This window comes from Natator depressus, chromosome 7 (assembly GCF_965152275.1).
Source record: "Natator depressus isolate rNatDep1 chromosome 7, rNatDep2.hap1, whole genome shotgun sequence".
Lineage (NCBI taxonomy): Eukaryota > Metazoa > Chordata > Testudines > Cheloniidae > Natator > Natator depressus.
The window spans coordinates 68,190,382-68,206,985 of NC_134240.1; the positions used below are offsets into that span (position 1 = coordinate 68,190,382).

At 40.1% G+C, this 16,604-nt stretch overlaps 1 protein-coding gene across 5 annotated transcripts in view; it reads left to right on the top strand.

Annotated features, from left to right (window-relative positions):
- The window catches only part of TSPAN14 (tetraspanin 14), a 76,869-nt gene that overhangs the window by 9,176 nt on the left and 51,089 nt on the right, over positions 1 to 16,604 (top strand). Inside the window, exon 3 of one of the 5 annotated variants that reach the window (XM_074958710.1) lies at positions 14,639 to 14,823. The exons of the other annotated variants lie outside the window; for them this stretch is intronic. The gene's annotated coding sequence lies outside the window, so the exon portion shown is untranslated. The remainder of the gene's footprint in view (positions 1 to 14,638; positions 14,824 to 16,604) is intronic. 5 annotated transcript variants of the gene reach the window in all.

Sequence of the window (16,604 nt, forward strand, 5' to 3'; positions counted from 1 at the left end):
AGCACAAATCCAGGTTTTCTCACCCTCCGCCCCCCCACACACACAAACTCACTCTCCTGCTGGTAATAGCCCATCCACAGTGACCACTCTCCTTACAACGTGCATGAAAATCAAGGTGGGACATTTCCAGCACAAATACAGGTTTTCTCAGGAGAGTGAGTTTGTGTGTGTGGTTTTTGGAGGGGGTGAGGGGGTCAGAGAACCTGGATTTGTGCAGCTTGTTTTTTGTCTTGCTGTGATGGGCCCTGAATAAACCTGGTCACCACACACATCTCCTCAAACTTGTGTGTCTTTCACAGTGCACGCTGGCTCACTTTATCTTGCCGTTGGGGATATCCTGCATGACCAGCCAAAATTCTGCTCTTAGCTCAGCTGCGTGAGTTGTTGAGAAGCTGAGAATATGCCTTTTGGTCACTCTTTCTCATGGTCTCCACTGCTTTGTGTTTCAGGGCTCTCCTTGCTAGTTCTCTTTCAAAAGTCTTTCAAGCCCATCTCTTTATCAGAAAGGCTCAGTTGATAGGCAGAATAATTACCACATAGAGTTGTTGAGCTGTCTAAATGGCCACAAAGAGCCATTTTTCTTTGTGATCCATGTGCTTAACTCTCATGAATTGCACGTAAAACAAGGTCCTTTCTGAGTGAGTTTTGAGTGCAACTCGGGACATACATTCCTTTGCAACCAGCTCTGAAATTTAAGCTTTGAATGGGCCAGAAACCTTATATGATTTGCTGAAATGGAAAGATCTTTGTCTTAAAAGACAAAAATAAAATCGAACTCTTTCAGTGATGGAGCCCTACATGTCCCAGTAATATGGACATTACCTGGCTGATTATACTAAACAAATCACAAATGTAGCTGGCATTGCATAGAAAAATGCATCCGTTTCTTGTCACAAGATAGTTGATATTGGAAGAGGTTTTCTTTCTTAAATTTTGAAATTAACAGTATCCTTTTAACTTGTTACAATAGTAGGTTAAAAAACTTCTCAGTTTGAAGCACAATTCTTGGCCTGCCAAGGGCACAGTATGTGACACAGACCCAAATGAGAGATGTTTAAATAAATTAAAAAACAAAATCAGCAGACTTCAATGCTGCAAGATTCATTCCTTCTGTGTAAATAACTGTGTTGAAAGTTGCATGTAAATAACCTTAAATTGTAAAAGACAAGAGGATGCCAGTTAGTGTGGCATGTAGGTAACTTGGAGACTAAAATGAGTGACATCCATTGACAAGGACAGTGAGGTATGGTTAACAGTGTTGGGCTTTTTAAAATTGGTGTTCCTTTAAAATTGGCAAAGAAAACTGCTCACTTCCTTCCTTGACTCCTTTAAAATATGAGACTTTAATATATTAAAGATTTTAGTTGAATTGTACAATAAACAAAGAACCACATCTCCTTCTTCCTGAAACTAACTGAGACAGTCGGAAAAACTGGGCTCCCTCAACTGCCAAGTGCACATGGCTTTCTTGTTTATGGTCTTAACCTTCCTGCTTTCTTGTGCTGAAAGTTCAGTATCTGAATAAACATATGTGATTCAGTGCAATGTGCAGACACCTGCCTTCCAGTGATTTACCACCATCCCTCTCATTTAACAGCCAGAAGGGTGTGGCTTTTAACCTAGCATCTGATAGTTCAGGCTGCCTTTTTATATAAGAACCTTGAGTTCTCTGAGAGTGTTGTCAGTACTCAAAATTACAAATAAAAAGTCACTTACAGCATGGCCAGGCACTGTCCTTTGGCCACACAGCTCAGTCAGTGCAACTCTGGACAAATCGCCATTGTTCTTCCAGGATAGAGATACAGAAATACTTAATTTGGCTGACCTTTTTGTTTGGAGCCAAATTCTGTTCTCATTATAGTGTAAATTGAGGGTATCACAGACTTTAAATGATGATACACTTGTGCAAATCTAGCATACCTGAGAACAGAACTTGGTGCCTGATGTTTCCCTTGCTTCTCACCTGCTCTGGACTTAAACTCACTTCTTCTCCATTCTTCTGAGATGTGCCGCTATCTTGGACATCCTCTGTTTTCAGTCACACTTTCTATTAAGAGTATTGCCAACTCCAAACATGGAAGAATCATGGGACTAACTTAAAAATAACAAGACTTAAAAATATTTTGGGATGGCTTTTATTTGCCTTTTGGCTTCTGATCCTTTCTGGCTCATGATTTTCTCCACAGCTACAAATTCTAGAAACTTTTTTTTTCTTTCAACAAAACTGAGATCCTTTGCTTAAAGCCCCAGTTCCTGCCAAATATTGTGTGACTTGCGATTAAAATGGACCACAGAGAATGTATTGGAAGATTCATCTGGAGGGAAGGAAAAGGGATCTCCATTGGACATGCCTGAGCTCAGCCCAATCCTTGAGAACATCAAACAGATCCAGAGAAGAGGCCACGCAATCCCTGCAGTGGGGACTCATTGTTAGAGAATGGACAATACATTCTGCAGGTGACAAAAGAACAGCAGGACTCTGTGCAGTCTCTTAAAGGTTGGATGGGATTTTGAAGACTTCATTCAAGGATCCAGTTGGCTATACACATTATTACAAAAGGTGTTGCCTCAGAAGACACTTCAGGGATCTTGTAAGAGAGTTGAAGGAGGGGGAAATACAGATGATCTTCTCAAAGTTTCTTCCTGTTACAAGAGCAAGAGAAGACAGGCAACAGAAGATATTGGAGATAAGCATTGTAGAATAGAGGGTTTCTGTTTTGTGGAACATGGGGCCACCTTCTATATGGAGAAGAAGATTTATGCTTGGACTGTGTGGGTTTGAAAGGTGTAGCTTTAACTCATCAGATGCCAAGTAACCTTTTGTTTTTAAAAATATTTAGTTTGGAGAAAGAAGAAATGCTAGGCCAGCTCTTCCTAGCTGTTGCCAACTTAAGAGTGGCTTCCACTATTTAATCACAAGGGTTCTTTTACCTACTTTAGGGGACACCAAAATCAAGACCAAGCAAAATAATCACAACTAGTAACCATGGCTATTTTATTAAAGAAAGGAAAAGGAAACATTAAAAACACGAGACACTGGTTACTTTGGTTTTTGTTTATGAAGAGGAGTGCACACCTCAGAGGTGCTCACTCTCAAGGGTGTAACCTCTGTTTAAAAACTCTCCACAGACCTGCATACAGAAGAGATTGTAACCAAAGTATATTGTTTCCCAAAATTATTGTGACTCCATTCTTTAGTATATCCTTAGATACCAAGGAATGTTTATATGGGCAACAGAACTTCATTTCAGGGTAGATGGACCTGTTTGGTTATTAATGTCTAACCACTCACTTTAAAGTTGGCAAAGTAAGCAATCTTAATTACATCAACCAAAGCGAATACTTAAATCAGTTGCTTAGAAGCCATTTAAGGAGCTGTCTTGGGACAGGCAAATTAGCCAGTATTAGGAATCATAAATCCGATTAAATTCCATTATTCCTCCACTCTACTCACTTTTCCACGAATACATTATCTAACCACTTAGTGATTAACAGGAGTAACTGTCTTTTTAAGTTACAAAAGCATTTCAAAATTCCAACAGTTACCACAGGAGTTTTAAATCTAATCTACTGGCAGTGCCTTAATTAACTTCCTCTCCCCAATCTATGTTGAAAGTTTTTTGTTTTTTTGGGGTTGGTTTTGTCTTGAGTGTTCTGTTTTTCTTGTCTGTGGCAACTTGCCTGTAGAAATGGACAGGATGTGCTGTGAAGTGCTTCCTGTTACTGTGTTTAGACAGCATATGAGTGTAGGATGCTCACTTCAGAGTCTTTTTATATATATAATAATATATAAAATACCTTTTTCTTATTTTAATGAAATTATAGGAAAACCTATCTGTTTCATGCTCATTTAGATTCAAATTGATTGCTGTCACTCTGTTTGCTTAGGTGACACCTTCAGCTCCTGAATATACAATCTGTTTAATGCAGTGGTTCTTAACCTTTACTGCAGCCTGCATCCCTTTGGTTCTCAAAATATGTTCTTGCACCCCTTATCAAAAATCGTTGAAGTAGGTCAGTTCTTTAAACCTAGATATATATTTTTGTTTGTATATTACAGTAATCGTTAAAAATGTATAATGTTAATAAATACATAAGTTTGATGAAACAAAGTAGTTGTACTTATGTGCCTGTGCTTAATTTGTGTTTTCGATTTACCTTCTAAAAAAATCTGGCGTATCTCACACCCCGATAGGGTGCGTGCACCCCAGGTTACGAACCACTGGTTTAATGAATGTGCAACGTTTCTTTAATTGCTTCCATTCTTCTTGTGGCAGGAAAGCTTTTTTTAATCCAGTACACTTTCCGACTTTTATTTTATTTTTTTATTCGAGTTTAACAGGAAATTCTGGTTTTGAAAGATCCAGAAATTCCTCTTCTTCTGCATGAGGCCAACTGAGCCGACTGCCTCAGGTGCCAGACTGTGGGGGGGGGGCACCACTAGGACCCAGAGTGTAGAAAATCGTCTGCTGGTGCATATATATTCTCTCTGCTCTAGATGCACAGAGATGGTGGAGTGCTGTGCTGGAGGAAGGAGGGCACAAGAGACATAACAGGCAGGCAGGAGAAAAGGTTAGAGGGAATAACACAAAGCACCAGGAGCTGCAGGGGGAGAGAGGAGAAGGAGCCTCTTATGTACCTCTCTAGCACCCCAGGAGCCTGGACGATTAGCACCAGCTTTTCAGGGAGCTTCCTGTTTCCTGCTGCTTCCCTGAACCCACCTGAGGAGAACAGGCAGTCAGCTGAAGTAGTAGGAACAAATTAGGCCCTTAAGACTCTGATCTCTTCCCTCAGGAAGCCCTGCTACCAGCCTGCTTATTTTTCCCCTTCAATTGCATGTTGAGAGCCACTCTAGCTGGCCCAGAACAGCAGTCATGAGTGAAAGAAGAAAATGCCCCTCTGGGGCAGCATTAAGAAAAAGAAAGCAAGCAAAGGAAGCTTTTCTATCCAAGCAGGAAGGAGCTCTCCTGAGGTACATAGCCACAAATGTTCACGGTGAGCCTTCCAGCCCTGGTGAGGAGATGCCAGATCTTCCAGTTAGTCAGAGTGCAGGTGACCTGGCAGCTACTGCAGCATCCATATCTCCATCTCAAATGGATGTAACCATGCACATTCCTGAAAAAAGTGTAGATCAGAGAAGAGTGTGGTGGAGGCACACGAAACAGCTGCTGCTGAGTTTAGTTCCTTAAGTGTAGAAGATCCAGGACTTTGGACCCACTTGAGCAGGAGCCTGAGGGACTTCCTTGTACTGCATAGGACACAGCAAGTGAAAAGCTTCATGTTCGCCAAAGACAATGAAAATAGACGTTTCCATCCAACACATTACTGGTGTGAAATCCCAATGGTGACAAAGTGGAGAGGCCATGGCTTATGTACTCAAAAACCCAGAATGCTGCATAGTGTTTTTGTTGCAAACTCTTCCAGTTTAATGTTCCAGCCACATTGGGTTCTACAGGAACAAAGGACTGGAAAAATCTGTCTAGAAACCTGGCATGCCATGAGAAGGCAGCAAATCACCAGAGAGCATTCCATAGGTGGAAAGAGCTCGAGATGAGACTAAGGTTAAAGGCCACCATAAATGATCAGCATCAAGAGAAGATTGCATCAGAGTCTCTTTATTGGCTAAATGTTCTGACAAGGCTCATTGCCATTGTGAGAATGCTTGCTACCCAAAACCTAGCACTGCGTGGCACTTCAGATCAGCTGTATGTGCCAAACAATGGAAACTTCCTTAAAATTGTGGTGCTGATGGCTGAGTTTGATGCTGTACTCCAGGAACATCTAAGAAGAGTCACCACCCAAGAAATGTACACACACCACTACGTTGGAAAAACAATTCAAAATGAGAACCTACAGTTACTAGCAACAAAAGTCAAACAGAAGATTGTGGCAGATCTGAAGTCAGCAAGATGTTGTTCTGGACTGCACACCTGACATCAGCCATACGGAACAAATGACTTTAATGGTGCGTTTTGTAACAACAACAACAACAGAACTAGTGAAAATGTCCCTGCAATGGTGCCTGTCAGAGCATTTTCTAGAATTTATTGACATTGATGATCGTACAGGAACTGGTATGACAAATGTGCTTCTTAAAAAGCTCGAAGATATGGGAATTGCGATAGCTGACATGAGAGGTCAGGGCTATAATAATGGTGCCAACATGAGAGGAAGGAACAGAAGAGTGCAGACACGGATCTGAGAGTTAAACCCTCAAGCTTTTTTTGTCCCATGCCGTTCTCATTCATTGAACTTGGTGGTCAGTGATGCAGCATCAGCTTCTAGTAAGGCTGCTGAATTTTTTAATGTAATCCAAAGCATCTATGTATTTTTCTCTGCATCAACTCATCGATAGCAAATTTTGAAGCGACAGCTGAGAACATCCTCTCTGACACTGAAACCACTGAGTGGCACACGACGGGAAAGTCGAGTAGAGGCAGTAAAGCCTATCAAACACCAAATTGGGAAGATAGATGATGCCATAGTTGCCATTATGGAGGATAATGCTAGGAGAGGAACTGTTCGTAGAAGAACAGTGGCAGAGGGAAATATATATAACTTCAAATTTCTGTGTGGCTTAGGGTTGTGGCATGACATAAATGTTGTGAGCAAGAGACTCCGGGGTGTTGACCTTGATATATCTGGAGCAATGGAACAACTGGACAAAGCAAAGTCATACCGACAGTCTTACCGGTCAGATGAGGGATTTCAAAACATTCTGAAGAGTGCACAGAAGTTGGCAGAGGAACTTCACACTGAAGCTATTTTCCCACCCATTCAAGAATACAAGAGTCGAAGAAGAAGAAATTTTGATTACAAGGCACGGGATAATCCCATAAGAGACCCCAAACAACAATTCAAAGTTGAATTCTTTAACCAGGTGCTAGATTGTGCAATACAGTCAGTTGAAGAACATATCATGCAGCTCAAGGAACACAGCAGTGTATTTGGGATGCTATATGATGATCCAAAACTCCTCACTATACCTGAAGACCTACACCAGCAATGCAGGGCACTAGAGACAGTGTTAACACGTAACATGTGCGTTATTGATGCGAGCGATTTAGGTGATGACTTGAAAGCCCTTTCAAGATACCTTTCAGCAGGATCAACCCCAAAGACTGTTCTGGAATATAGATGCACAAATAAGATGACCACCCTCTTTCCAAATGCTTTTGCTCTGCACGTACTTCTAACACTTCCTGTAACAGTTGCCAGTGGAGAACGCAGCTTCTCCAAGCTGAAGTTAATAAAAACACATCTACGCTCCACGACGACACAGGAGAGGCTGGTCGGCCTTGCAACCATCTCAATAGAACATGAGCTGGCCCAGACTGTGGACCTGCATCAGGAAGCAGTTCAAATCTTTGCAGCCAAGAAGGCACGGAAAGCACCACTTTGATTAATCAAACAGCTAAAAATGCCAGTATTTACTAAGCAAATGTAACTTTTCTGCAGTTCAGGCGTTTGAAAGTTAAGTGTTACTTAAAATTTTTGACCAAGGCATTTTACGTTGTCAGTTCTCCTTTATTGGGTAGGTAGCAGAGCAGTACCATGAGAGGAGTAGAACAGGAAGAAGGCAGAATTGAGACCTTTCAAAGTTTTGGCCCAAGCAAGAGGGAATGGGGGTGTCATTTGAGCTCCTGCCTCCGGTGCCAAAATGTTGTGGGCTGGCCCTGGTATGAGTGTGTTTGTTCTCAAAGCAGTCTTTTAAAATTAAATAACTCTTGGAAAGCCTTTAGCCTGAGTTGTTGACTCCACATGACAAGAAAATCATCATTTCAACAATTGTCATCTTGCATTGGGTAAGGATTTGCTCAGGCACCATCAGTGATTGATTAATTTCCCATTAATATAAGTGCTGCTTACCTTAGTAATTAGCCTAGCACCAAATGATTTTTCTGTATTTGTACATAAACCATCTTACTAGTCATATAACAAAATCAGGCAGTTATGTGAAGGCTTGCATTTAGATACAAAATACTTGCAAATATACACATTAAAAGAATCTTATGCCATCATAAGCATTTGAGAACAAAGATTCTCTCCTTTAAATGGAAAAATGAGTTGAACGTAACCAGTATCTTCTATATATCACTTACCACCATAAATGTTCTCCAAGTTTAAAGAATGAAGAAGACTTTGGTGTGTGTATAGAAGAAATCAATGTCAATAAAGATGTTTCTAGAATACTTTGTGGGTTTAAGCTCAAGTTTTATTTTGGAGAAAAAAGGTGGTGGAGGATTTGTTATAGGCCTGCTTTTCCTCTGGGTTTATTGTTCTGATACCACAACATTGCATTCTTTTCACAGGCAGATTTCTTCCAAATGTTTGTGATTTGTAGGCTTGATGTTTGCTTGGTCTAGAGAGAGAAGTATAAACCTGGAATTTCTCTGATTTTAGCTTTAAAGTTTTGTAACATAAGCTAACTATGTATATTGTCATATTTCCAAACATCCTGGCTATAACGTTCTTATGGCTGCATCTTGATATTTAGTAAAGGTAAATTTGTAACAACTTAATTTTTTTTAAGTTAAATTTTATTTTTTGCATCAATATTAGGTCTTAGCCCCACAACTGCCACCATCTTCGTAGAAGGGGAGCTAAGCTTCTAGATAGTAAACTAGACATAAGCCATGTCTACACTACCCACCGGATCGGCGGGTAGGGATCGATCTATCAGGGATCGATTTATTGCGCCTAGTATAGATGCGATAAATTGATCCCCGATCGCTCTGCCGTTGACTCCGGAACTCCACCACGGCAAGAGGCGGAAGCGGAGTCAACGGGGGAGCAGCCGCTGTCGATCCCACGCCGCGAGGACGCGAAGTAAGTGATTCTAAGTTGATCTAAGATACGTCGACTTCAGCTACAAGAATTGCGTAGCTATTCTTGTAGCTGAAGTTGCGCATCTTAGATCAATTCCCCACCCCCCAGTGTAGACCAGGCCTGAGAGTAGTCATGAGGGCTTTAAATTAGCATCAGAAGGGGAGGGTGAGGAGGAAGAGGATAAACACAGGACATATGGTCAAATATAACTCTGGCAACAAATCAAGGGATGATGTAAAGAGAATAAATTCTTCAGTTGCCTATACACCAAAGCTAGAAGTCTGGGTGGTGAATAAGAATTAGAAATATTCATTTATGAAAAGAAACTTGATATGGTTGGTAGTACTGAGTTGGTCGGGTGATTCACGTCATTGGAATGTTTATAATAGGGTGACTCTAGTGGAAGACAGAGTGGGCTGAAGAGAAGGTGGGGTGGCACTCTATGGTATAGATACCTTTTACCTGCTTTTGGGTTGCTCACAAACCTTCTATTGATAGGACATGTAATGCATATAGGTGGATTGGTTGTACTAATTCAGCTGAGGGGATAGGATATGCCTGTCATAAAATATCTATGTTGCATTATCGTAGAGGATTTCAATCTGGGGGCCTTGACGAGGTCTCATGCTGCCACTAGTAAAACTTCTTGGAGTGTCTCAAACTGATAATTGCAAATGTTACAAATTTATCATCTAACTTGAGCAATTCTATTATGAGACCTCATTCTGTCACATAAATGTCGACTGAAAACTGGTGGTTGCCTAGGTACAAATGATGCCAGTGTAACTTCATTTGCTGCATGCAGAGTGTAGTCCCAGCCAGTTACATAACACTCTTCTTCCCCCCCCCCCCCCCCGGTGATTTTTAAAAAGCCAGTTTTCCAAAGCTGGAAATAATTATGAGCATAATTCAGTGGGAGGAGATATTGAATGATTGGAAATTAGTTAAGAATGCATTATGTCCCCCCACCCACAAACATATCCTTACTAAAAGGGGAGGTGATGACAGCAACCTAAATATAAGTAAATTGAAAAATGGCAAAGCTGATAGCAATGAATATAAATCAGCAGTTTAGGTGGAAATATCTTTAGCTTTCCTTATCAATTTTATGCATCAATGAAAAACTGTGGCCGGTAGGGTTAAGGACAATCAGGAGTACTTTAAATATATCAGGAACAAACTAAATCCTAGCAGTGATATAGGTCCTATACTATAAAAGGATGGTAAAAATGTCAATTGTGATGTAGAAAAATATCTGTTCCGTATTTGGAAATCAAAAGGATGATGTATTCATCGCTTACAGAGATAATATACTTTCCTTGGACTGTAACAAAGGAGGATGTTTCAGTAGTAACCATTAAAGAGTTAAACACTTATAAAATATGTATGACTGAATAACTTGCACTGAAGGATTTTTTTTTTTTTTTTTTTTTTTAAATTGGCTCTGGAGCTCTCTGAACTGTGGGTGGTTGTGTTTAAACAAATCTTGAAACACTAGAAGGGCTCCAGAGGAGTGGGGGAAGGGGGAAGTTTAACATTGTTCCTGTATTTAAAAGACCTGAGAAATTAACTATAAAACAGCTTTTATGACTCACATCTTAGGCAAAACCATGGAAAAGCGGATATAGGACACAATTATAGAATCATAGAAATGTAGAGCTGCAAGGGACCCTGAGAAGTCCTCTAATGTCCTGTTGTGTCATGTTTCTCCTCTCTTTCTCCTCCCCTTCCTCCCCCCCTCCCACTGAGCCAGGATTAAGTTAAAGCTAGACAAACTGGGGACTCTTTGGCCTATGTTATGCAGCAGGTCAGACTAGATGATTGTAATGGTCCCTTCCAGCCTTAAAATGTATGAATCTGTGAGTTGGTAACATGTATTAAGATTCTAATTATAAAGACCTAATAAACTATTAATGGATTGTGAGAATTACAACCCTCAAAGTACTTGAGGCTTTTATTACTGTCCACAGCTGTCTTCTGTTTGCCTTAGGTCAGTTACTAATTTTCCGAGTTTAGTTGTTTCCCTTTGCTGCTTCCAGCAGTTTTATGTCGTGGAGTTAATGAACCCATGGTCAAAAATGACTTGTAGAACCTCTAAACAATGCACAATATTTAAACTTACTAAAAAGTAAATAGCAAGTCTCGTGTGTGTGTGTGTGGTGGTTTTTTACAGGACTCTTAAGTAATAGTTTTCCAAATATGCACTAATTCCAAATAGGTGAAATCCCATTGTAAACTACTAAGTCTTGCAAAGATCCTGCACATGTATTTTCCATCCCCAAAGGTGCCGTGAGTGTCCACTTTGCTATTTTAATGATAGGACCTAATTCCAGTCTCGTAGATCCACTGATTTTGAGTATCAGGAGTGACTTTGGTAGTATCCGAGCAGATTAAGGTCTATATTTTATACTTAGTCCTGAACTTTTCACCTGCAGATCACAAAATGCTTTACGAAGATGAGTAATGTTGGAAAGTTCACAACTATTTTTCTCTCTTTGAAAGTCAGTACTTACCGGTTTAGGCTCAAATTCCTTTTTGGACTCATTTCCTTTATGACCTTTCCTTCAGTTTATTTTCTAGGCATTCTTCTCCTCCTGCCCCAGGTGGACTCACAGAAATTTTAATTGTTATGGTCACTTCTGCTTCCAAACTCTCCCCCACTCTACCTCTGCAATTGTATTTTTGTGTTACCCAAAACTAGGTCAGAGATTCCAGCCTTTTTAGTTTGTGTATTGTGTAAGGAAGCCTTTATGTATGTAGTACAGAAACTGATTGCTCCATTTACTCCTTTTATGCTTTAATGGAGTTGCAGCAGCGTGGAACACAGTGAAGAATTAGGCCCCGTGTATCCAAGATGTACCCAGGTGGCAGATTTTGTTCCCATTTTTACCAGCTTGTTCTTCTTTTATTTTAATGTTGTTTATACTGGATTGGTAACTTTTTTGCTCATTAGTGTTACAGAAGTTCTAAAATGTTTAAGTGAATGTATAGGGTCAGTAAGTGGACAGTGTAAATATAACCTTTCAAAACTCTCACACTGTGAGCACCAAAGCACTTGTCCATAAGGTGTTATCTGTAACTTTGATCTGCAATGATTCCACCCAGATTATAGTCCCACCTGAAATTTCTGCAGCACAGCTGGTATTTTTTAGTTCAAGGCATTTGCCTGTAAAGCCAAATTATCAATACAAAGTGAAGCAAGCTGCTATCTGCTGGCTTCCTTCCCTGATGCTCCATTTGGAAACTGGATTGATATGCCTGCTGCTGGCTTTCCTCCAGGAATCCCAAAGCCTTTGGAATGTTAGGGATCCAATCCTTGACTTTCCTACTTCCAGTTTTGCCTCTGCTTCTCAAGTCTGTCTTCTCCCTCTTGCACCAATTCAGGAAGTTGAATGGGACTAATAACATGATTAAAGTTAGGCACATACTTAAATGCTTAACTTAATCAGGGTCTTGTGATGTATAGCTTGAGTTTACTCTGCTGGATAAGCATTGAGTAGTTCCAAAGACGCCAATGGGATGACACTCTCCTGGATAAAGATACTCCTTGTGCATAAGTGTCTGCAGGATTGGTCCCTTAATCACTACTTTAGGAGTCCACTGAAACTTCACTGGAGGAGAATGATTTTATTTTAAAAACAAATGTACTCTTCTCTGTGCTCAAACCTTTAAGAATAATTAATAATAAAAAATACACAAACTTAAGCTGAGATCCCACAAGTATTTAAGCATGTCACTTTACTTAGACAAATCATCCAACTGACTTTAATGGAACTGCTCCACGTGAGTACAGTTACTCATCTTTTAAATGTTTGCAAGATCAGTTCCTTTAAAATCCTTCAAGACCTAAATTTCTTCCCTTTGCTGGGACCTGTGGCATGAGTGTGAGAGAGAAAAGCATACAACCGAATGCCTTTCTTCAGACATTGTGTCTACAGACTATGAAAGAAAACACATTAATTAGTAGAGAGAGGAAAATTTACCAGTGCAAACTTGCTGGGAAAATGATTGGCTTCCAAATGCAGGACATTGCTATTTATTACGTAGGGAAATAAATCCATGTAAACATTAATTTTAAAGTTCAAAGCTCCATACTTTTGGTCATAATGCATCTCCTTTAAAAAGCCTGGCAATATAAAAAATATTTGGAATGGGATTTCTTGGGGGGTCCTTATCAGAGCTGTAGAGAGTGCCTGGCTTGACAAGCCCTCCTCCTTGAAGGCCCTCAGTGTATCCACCTGCCAAGGGGGATGGATCGGAATTCCACTGGAAGCTTGTCACTGCTGCTCTGTAATCAACCATTGAAGATTGCTGTTGAGGAGTCTGTTACTGGCTACATACAATTTACTTTCTGTGATGCCTGATGCTTGGTTCCTGACACCGAAAGAAATGAGACACATGCCTGCAGTTTCTAAGTCTCTCTCTTGACTACATTGTAAACAATTAGTCAGAACTCGAGTTAATCATTATTGTTAATGACTTCATCTTGTCTAATGTGATTCATTTTTGTTGCAAGTTGCTGAGACTCTAGGAAGCATATTACTCTTTATTGCAGTATGTGGGTGTAACTTCAGTTGGAAAATCTTCTTGGTGTATGGGAGCTTCCCAAGACTCCCCCTGGAGGTCTCTTTGTCAAATTAAGCTCCACATGGAGAAACTTGAATTCCTGATCTCTCCTGAACTTTCTGCACCCCAGTACTGTCACTGTTGAAGATTACATTGTCATCCCTATACATAATGGGTATTAGCTTTGACTTCCTTGCAGCCAGCCTGTGCCCATACCCTACTGCTGGTTCCTCCACAATATTTCTAAGATTCAACTTTTTTCTCTTTCAAGGCAGTTAAAATTCCTCATCCAGTACTTCATCATCTACTTGGTTGACTTCTTTGTGAATTGTGCCTTTCTGAATACCTGTATTGGGTCCCCCTTCTCCACTACACGAACTCGTGCTCCTTTTAAAGTCTCTGCATAACTTTGTCCCTCCCTACTCCGTGACCGTCTGTTGGTTTATGTGAAAGAGTTTGGTTTCTGTCTAGTTCCTAGAGGAGAGAGGTCCCTGTCATAGAATATTCCATGAGACCTGGTTGTAAGAGGCACTGTAGTTGGTCTCAGTAAATAGTATAGTCATGGAGCCTGGATTCCCCTCTGTCCAGTATGATGGGCTCACTGGTGATGTCGGGGAGACTGCACTGCTACTGCTCATGTTTGAATTTGTTCTGTGGAAAAATGGAGGACCCGGACCTTCAGAACGGCACTGATGATCAAAACAACAATTCCAGAAGTCATTTAGCAAAGATATTGTCTGTCATTTCCACTAACTTCAGGAATCCTAGAACAATTCTCAGCCCCTATTTTCTAGTCAAGCCACCATGTTAGAAATGGTTGTACATTGCATGACTATAGAATTATAGTTTGAAGTTGCCTGCCCCACTGCATTCTCAGGTTCCGTGATCCAGATCTCCCTTTCTTGTAGCTTACTCAACACTAAATGCTTCATCTGTCTCTCAGGAGTGAGCAGAGCTTCCTCCACACTGTCACATCACAGCTGAAGTAAATGTATGTCCATAAGGAAAGAATCCTTGAGCCATTTCACTCCAGCATCAGCCAGAGCTCTTGGGAAAGTGACTGTTCAGTGACTCATAGGTGCACGCCCTCAGATTTACCTGTTACTGTACTTGATGATTCACACTCTCTTCTATTGAAAGAATCAACAGCTCTTAGATTTTCCCTTTACCTCACAGTAAGAGGGGTTATGGTGTTTGTTGCAGCCTTGGGAGGGTCTCTCAGGTTTTTCTTTTCTTTGTACAGCTCATCAGCTGTCTCCATTGGATCTGGGTGCTACACACAACAGCTCGTAGAACCATCACTGCACCTGGTCTGCCCGATGGAATATTTGGAGGATACGAATGGGGAGGAGAGAAATATCAGTGGACTGGTGTCCTTTGTAGAGAGAACTGGCAAAAAGTGCTATGAAATGTAATACTGGGAGCAAGGTGAATAACATATAAATAAATAAACCATTAACCAAATAATCAATCTTTTATATTGGATTTTTTTATTCTGCTTAAATGTTTTTCCAAAAATCTTTTTAAAATGTGAACTTAACATTTACACCTTAGCATATTTTGTTACAAAATATTTCAATAAATAAGTATGCTGCATCCATGCATGTGTCAAAAATTTTGAGTTTGAAAGCTGCTTCTCTAGATAAAGAGAAAATCGGGAGGGCGGGGGAAGGACCATTTAACTTGAGATTAACCTTTTTAAATATGGCACAATAAGTCATGTACTGTGCTACGGGCTTATTTTGTTTAAACAAATACATTTTATATGCTGTTTTGTGTGTTAATTAAATTCTAATTACCACCCTAATGCAGCTTGCCACAAATCATGAGCAGAAAGTTAATTATCTAGTGAATAAGTGATATCCTTCACCATTTTCTAATATACTAAAAATGTACAATTTGCTTAATCTTTTGAGATTCTGATGTAATTGCTTAAATGTGTATAGTTATGGAGTACCCTCTTAAGTAGCAAAAAGATGTATCCCGTCTAGTATTAAGGCTCTATTTAGTTCTAATGGTTATATCAACCAGTGAGAGTGCACTTTTCTATTTGTACTTCAGTTATTTTCTAAAGAAAAGTTGATTTGAAGTCAGTGATTTTTAAATGGAGACTTTCCACTTGGTGTTTTAAATTGCCTTGATTTTAATCTACCCTGACAAGATGAGAAAAGGGTAATTCTGTATTGGGATAGTTTGCTTTCACAAAAGCTTACCATAGTTGGCGCCTCTAAATAGACATTAACCTGTCAGCTTCAAGCCTTCAGCTGGACAGGTGGTAAATCACATGCTGCCAGATAAAAAAAAAAAAAAATAGCTTGTTATACTGTAAAAAATAACAAGCTAGAACAATACAGTGTGGATGAAATAATGGAAGTAACTAGCATGCCAAAAGATTTGACGGGATGTTTTTCACTCCCAATAGTTCAATGTTTTGTTACCAACACCCTTGTAACCTTCTTGAAACACTGCTCTGCTCTCTGATTGTTTTGATTTTACAAAAACAATGAGGAGTCTGCTGGCATCTTAAAGACCAACAGATTTATTTGGGCATAAGTTTTCATGGGTAAAAAACCCCACTTTAGCTGCATGTGAAGAAATATGCCCAAATAAATCGGTTAGTCTTTAAGGTGCCACCGGACTCCTCGTTGTTTTTGTGGATTCAGACTAAAACGGCTACCCCTCTGATACTTGATTTTACGGTTTGTTGTTTTACTAGCTAGCTTTGTGGACCTGCTAACACATGTCTAACGCTTGACCTAATGTATTAGTTTACTAGGTGGAGCCTTCATTTCCCCCCCCCCCCCCCCATTTCCATATCTGCTCTGGTTTTTGCCTGCGTTTGCGCTGGGATAGTTTTAAAAACACTGGATCAGATCTGCAGCTGATGTACGTTGACTTAAATCTGCATTGCTCCATTAACACTAGCTGAGGCTCTGGTCCATTCTTTTCAATGCTTTTGTAGAAAAATTGCAGTATTTTTGGAAATCTGTAACATTTCCTTTCCCTTTCTCTGTTTTTTTTTTAAAGCCATTTCATAGGTAATAGATATGGGAAAGGCCTGTCCGGTTTAGAAACAACAAGGAGTCCGGTGGCCCCTTAAAGATTAACAGATTTATTTGGGCATAAGCTTTTGTGGGTAAAAAAACACTACTTCAGTGGTTTTTTACCCATGAAAGCTTATGCCCAAATAAAATCTGTTAGTCTTTAAG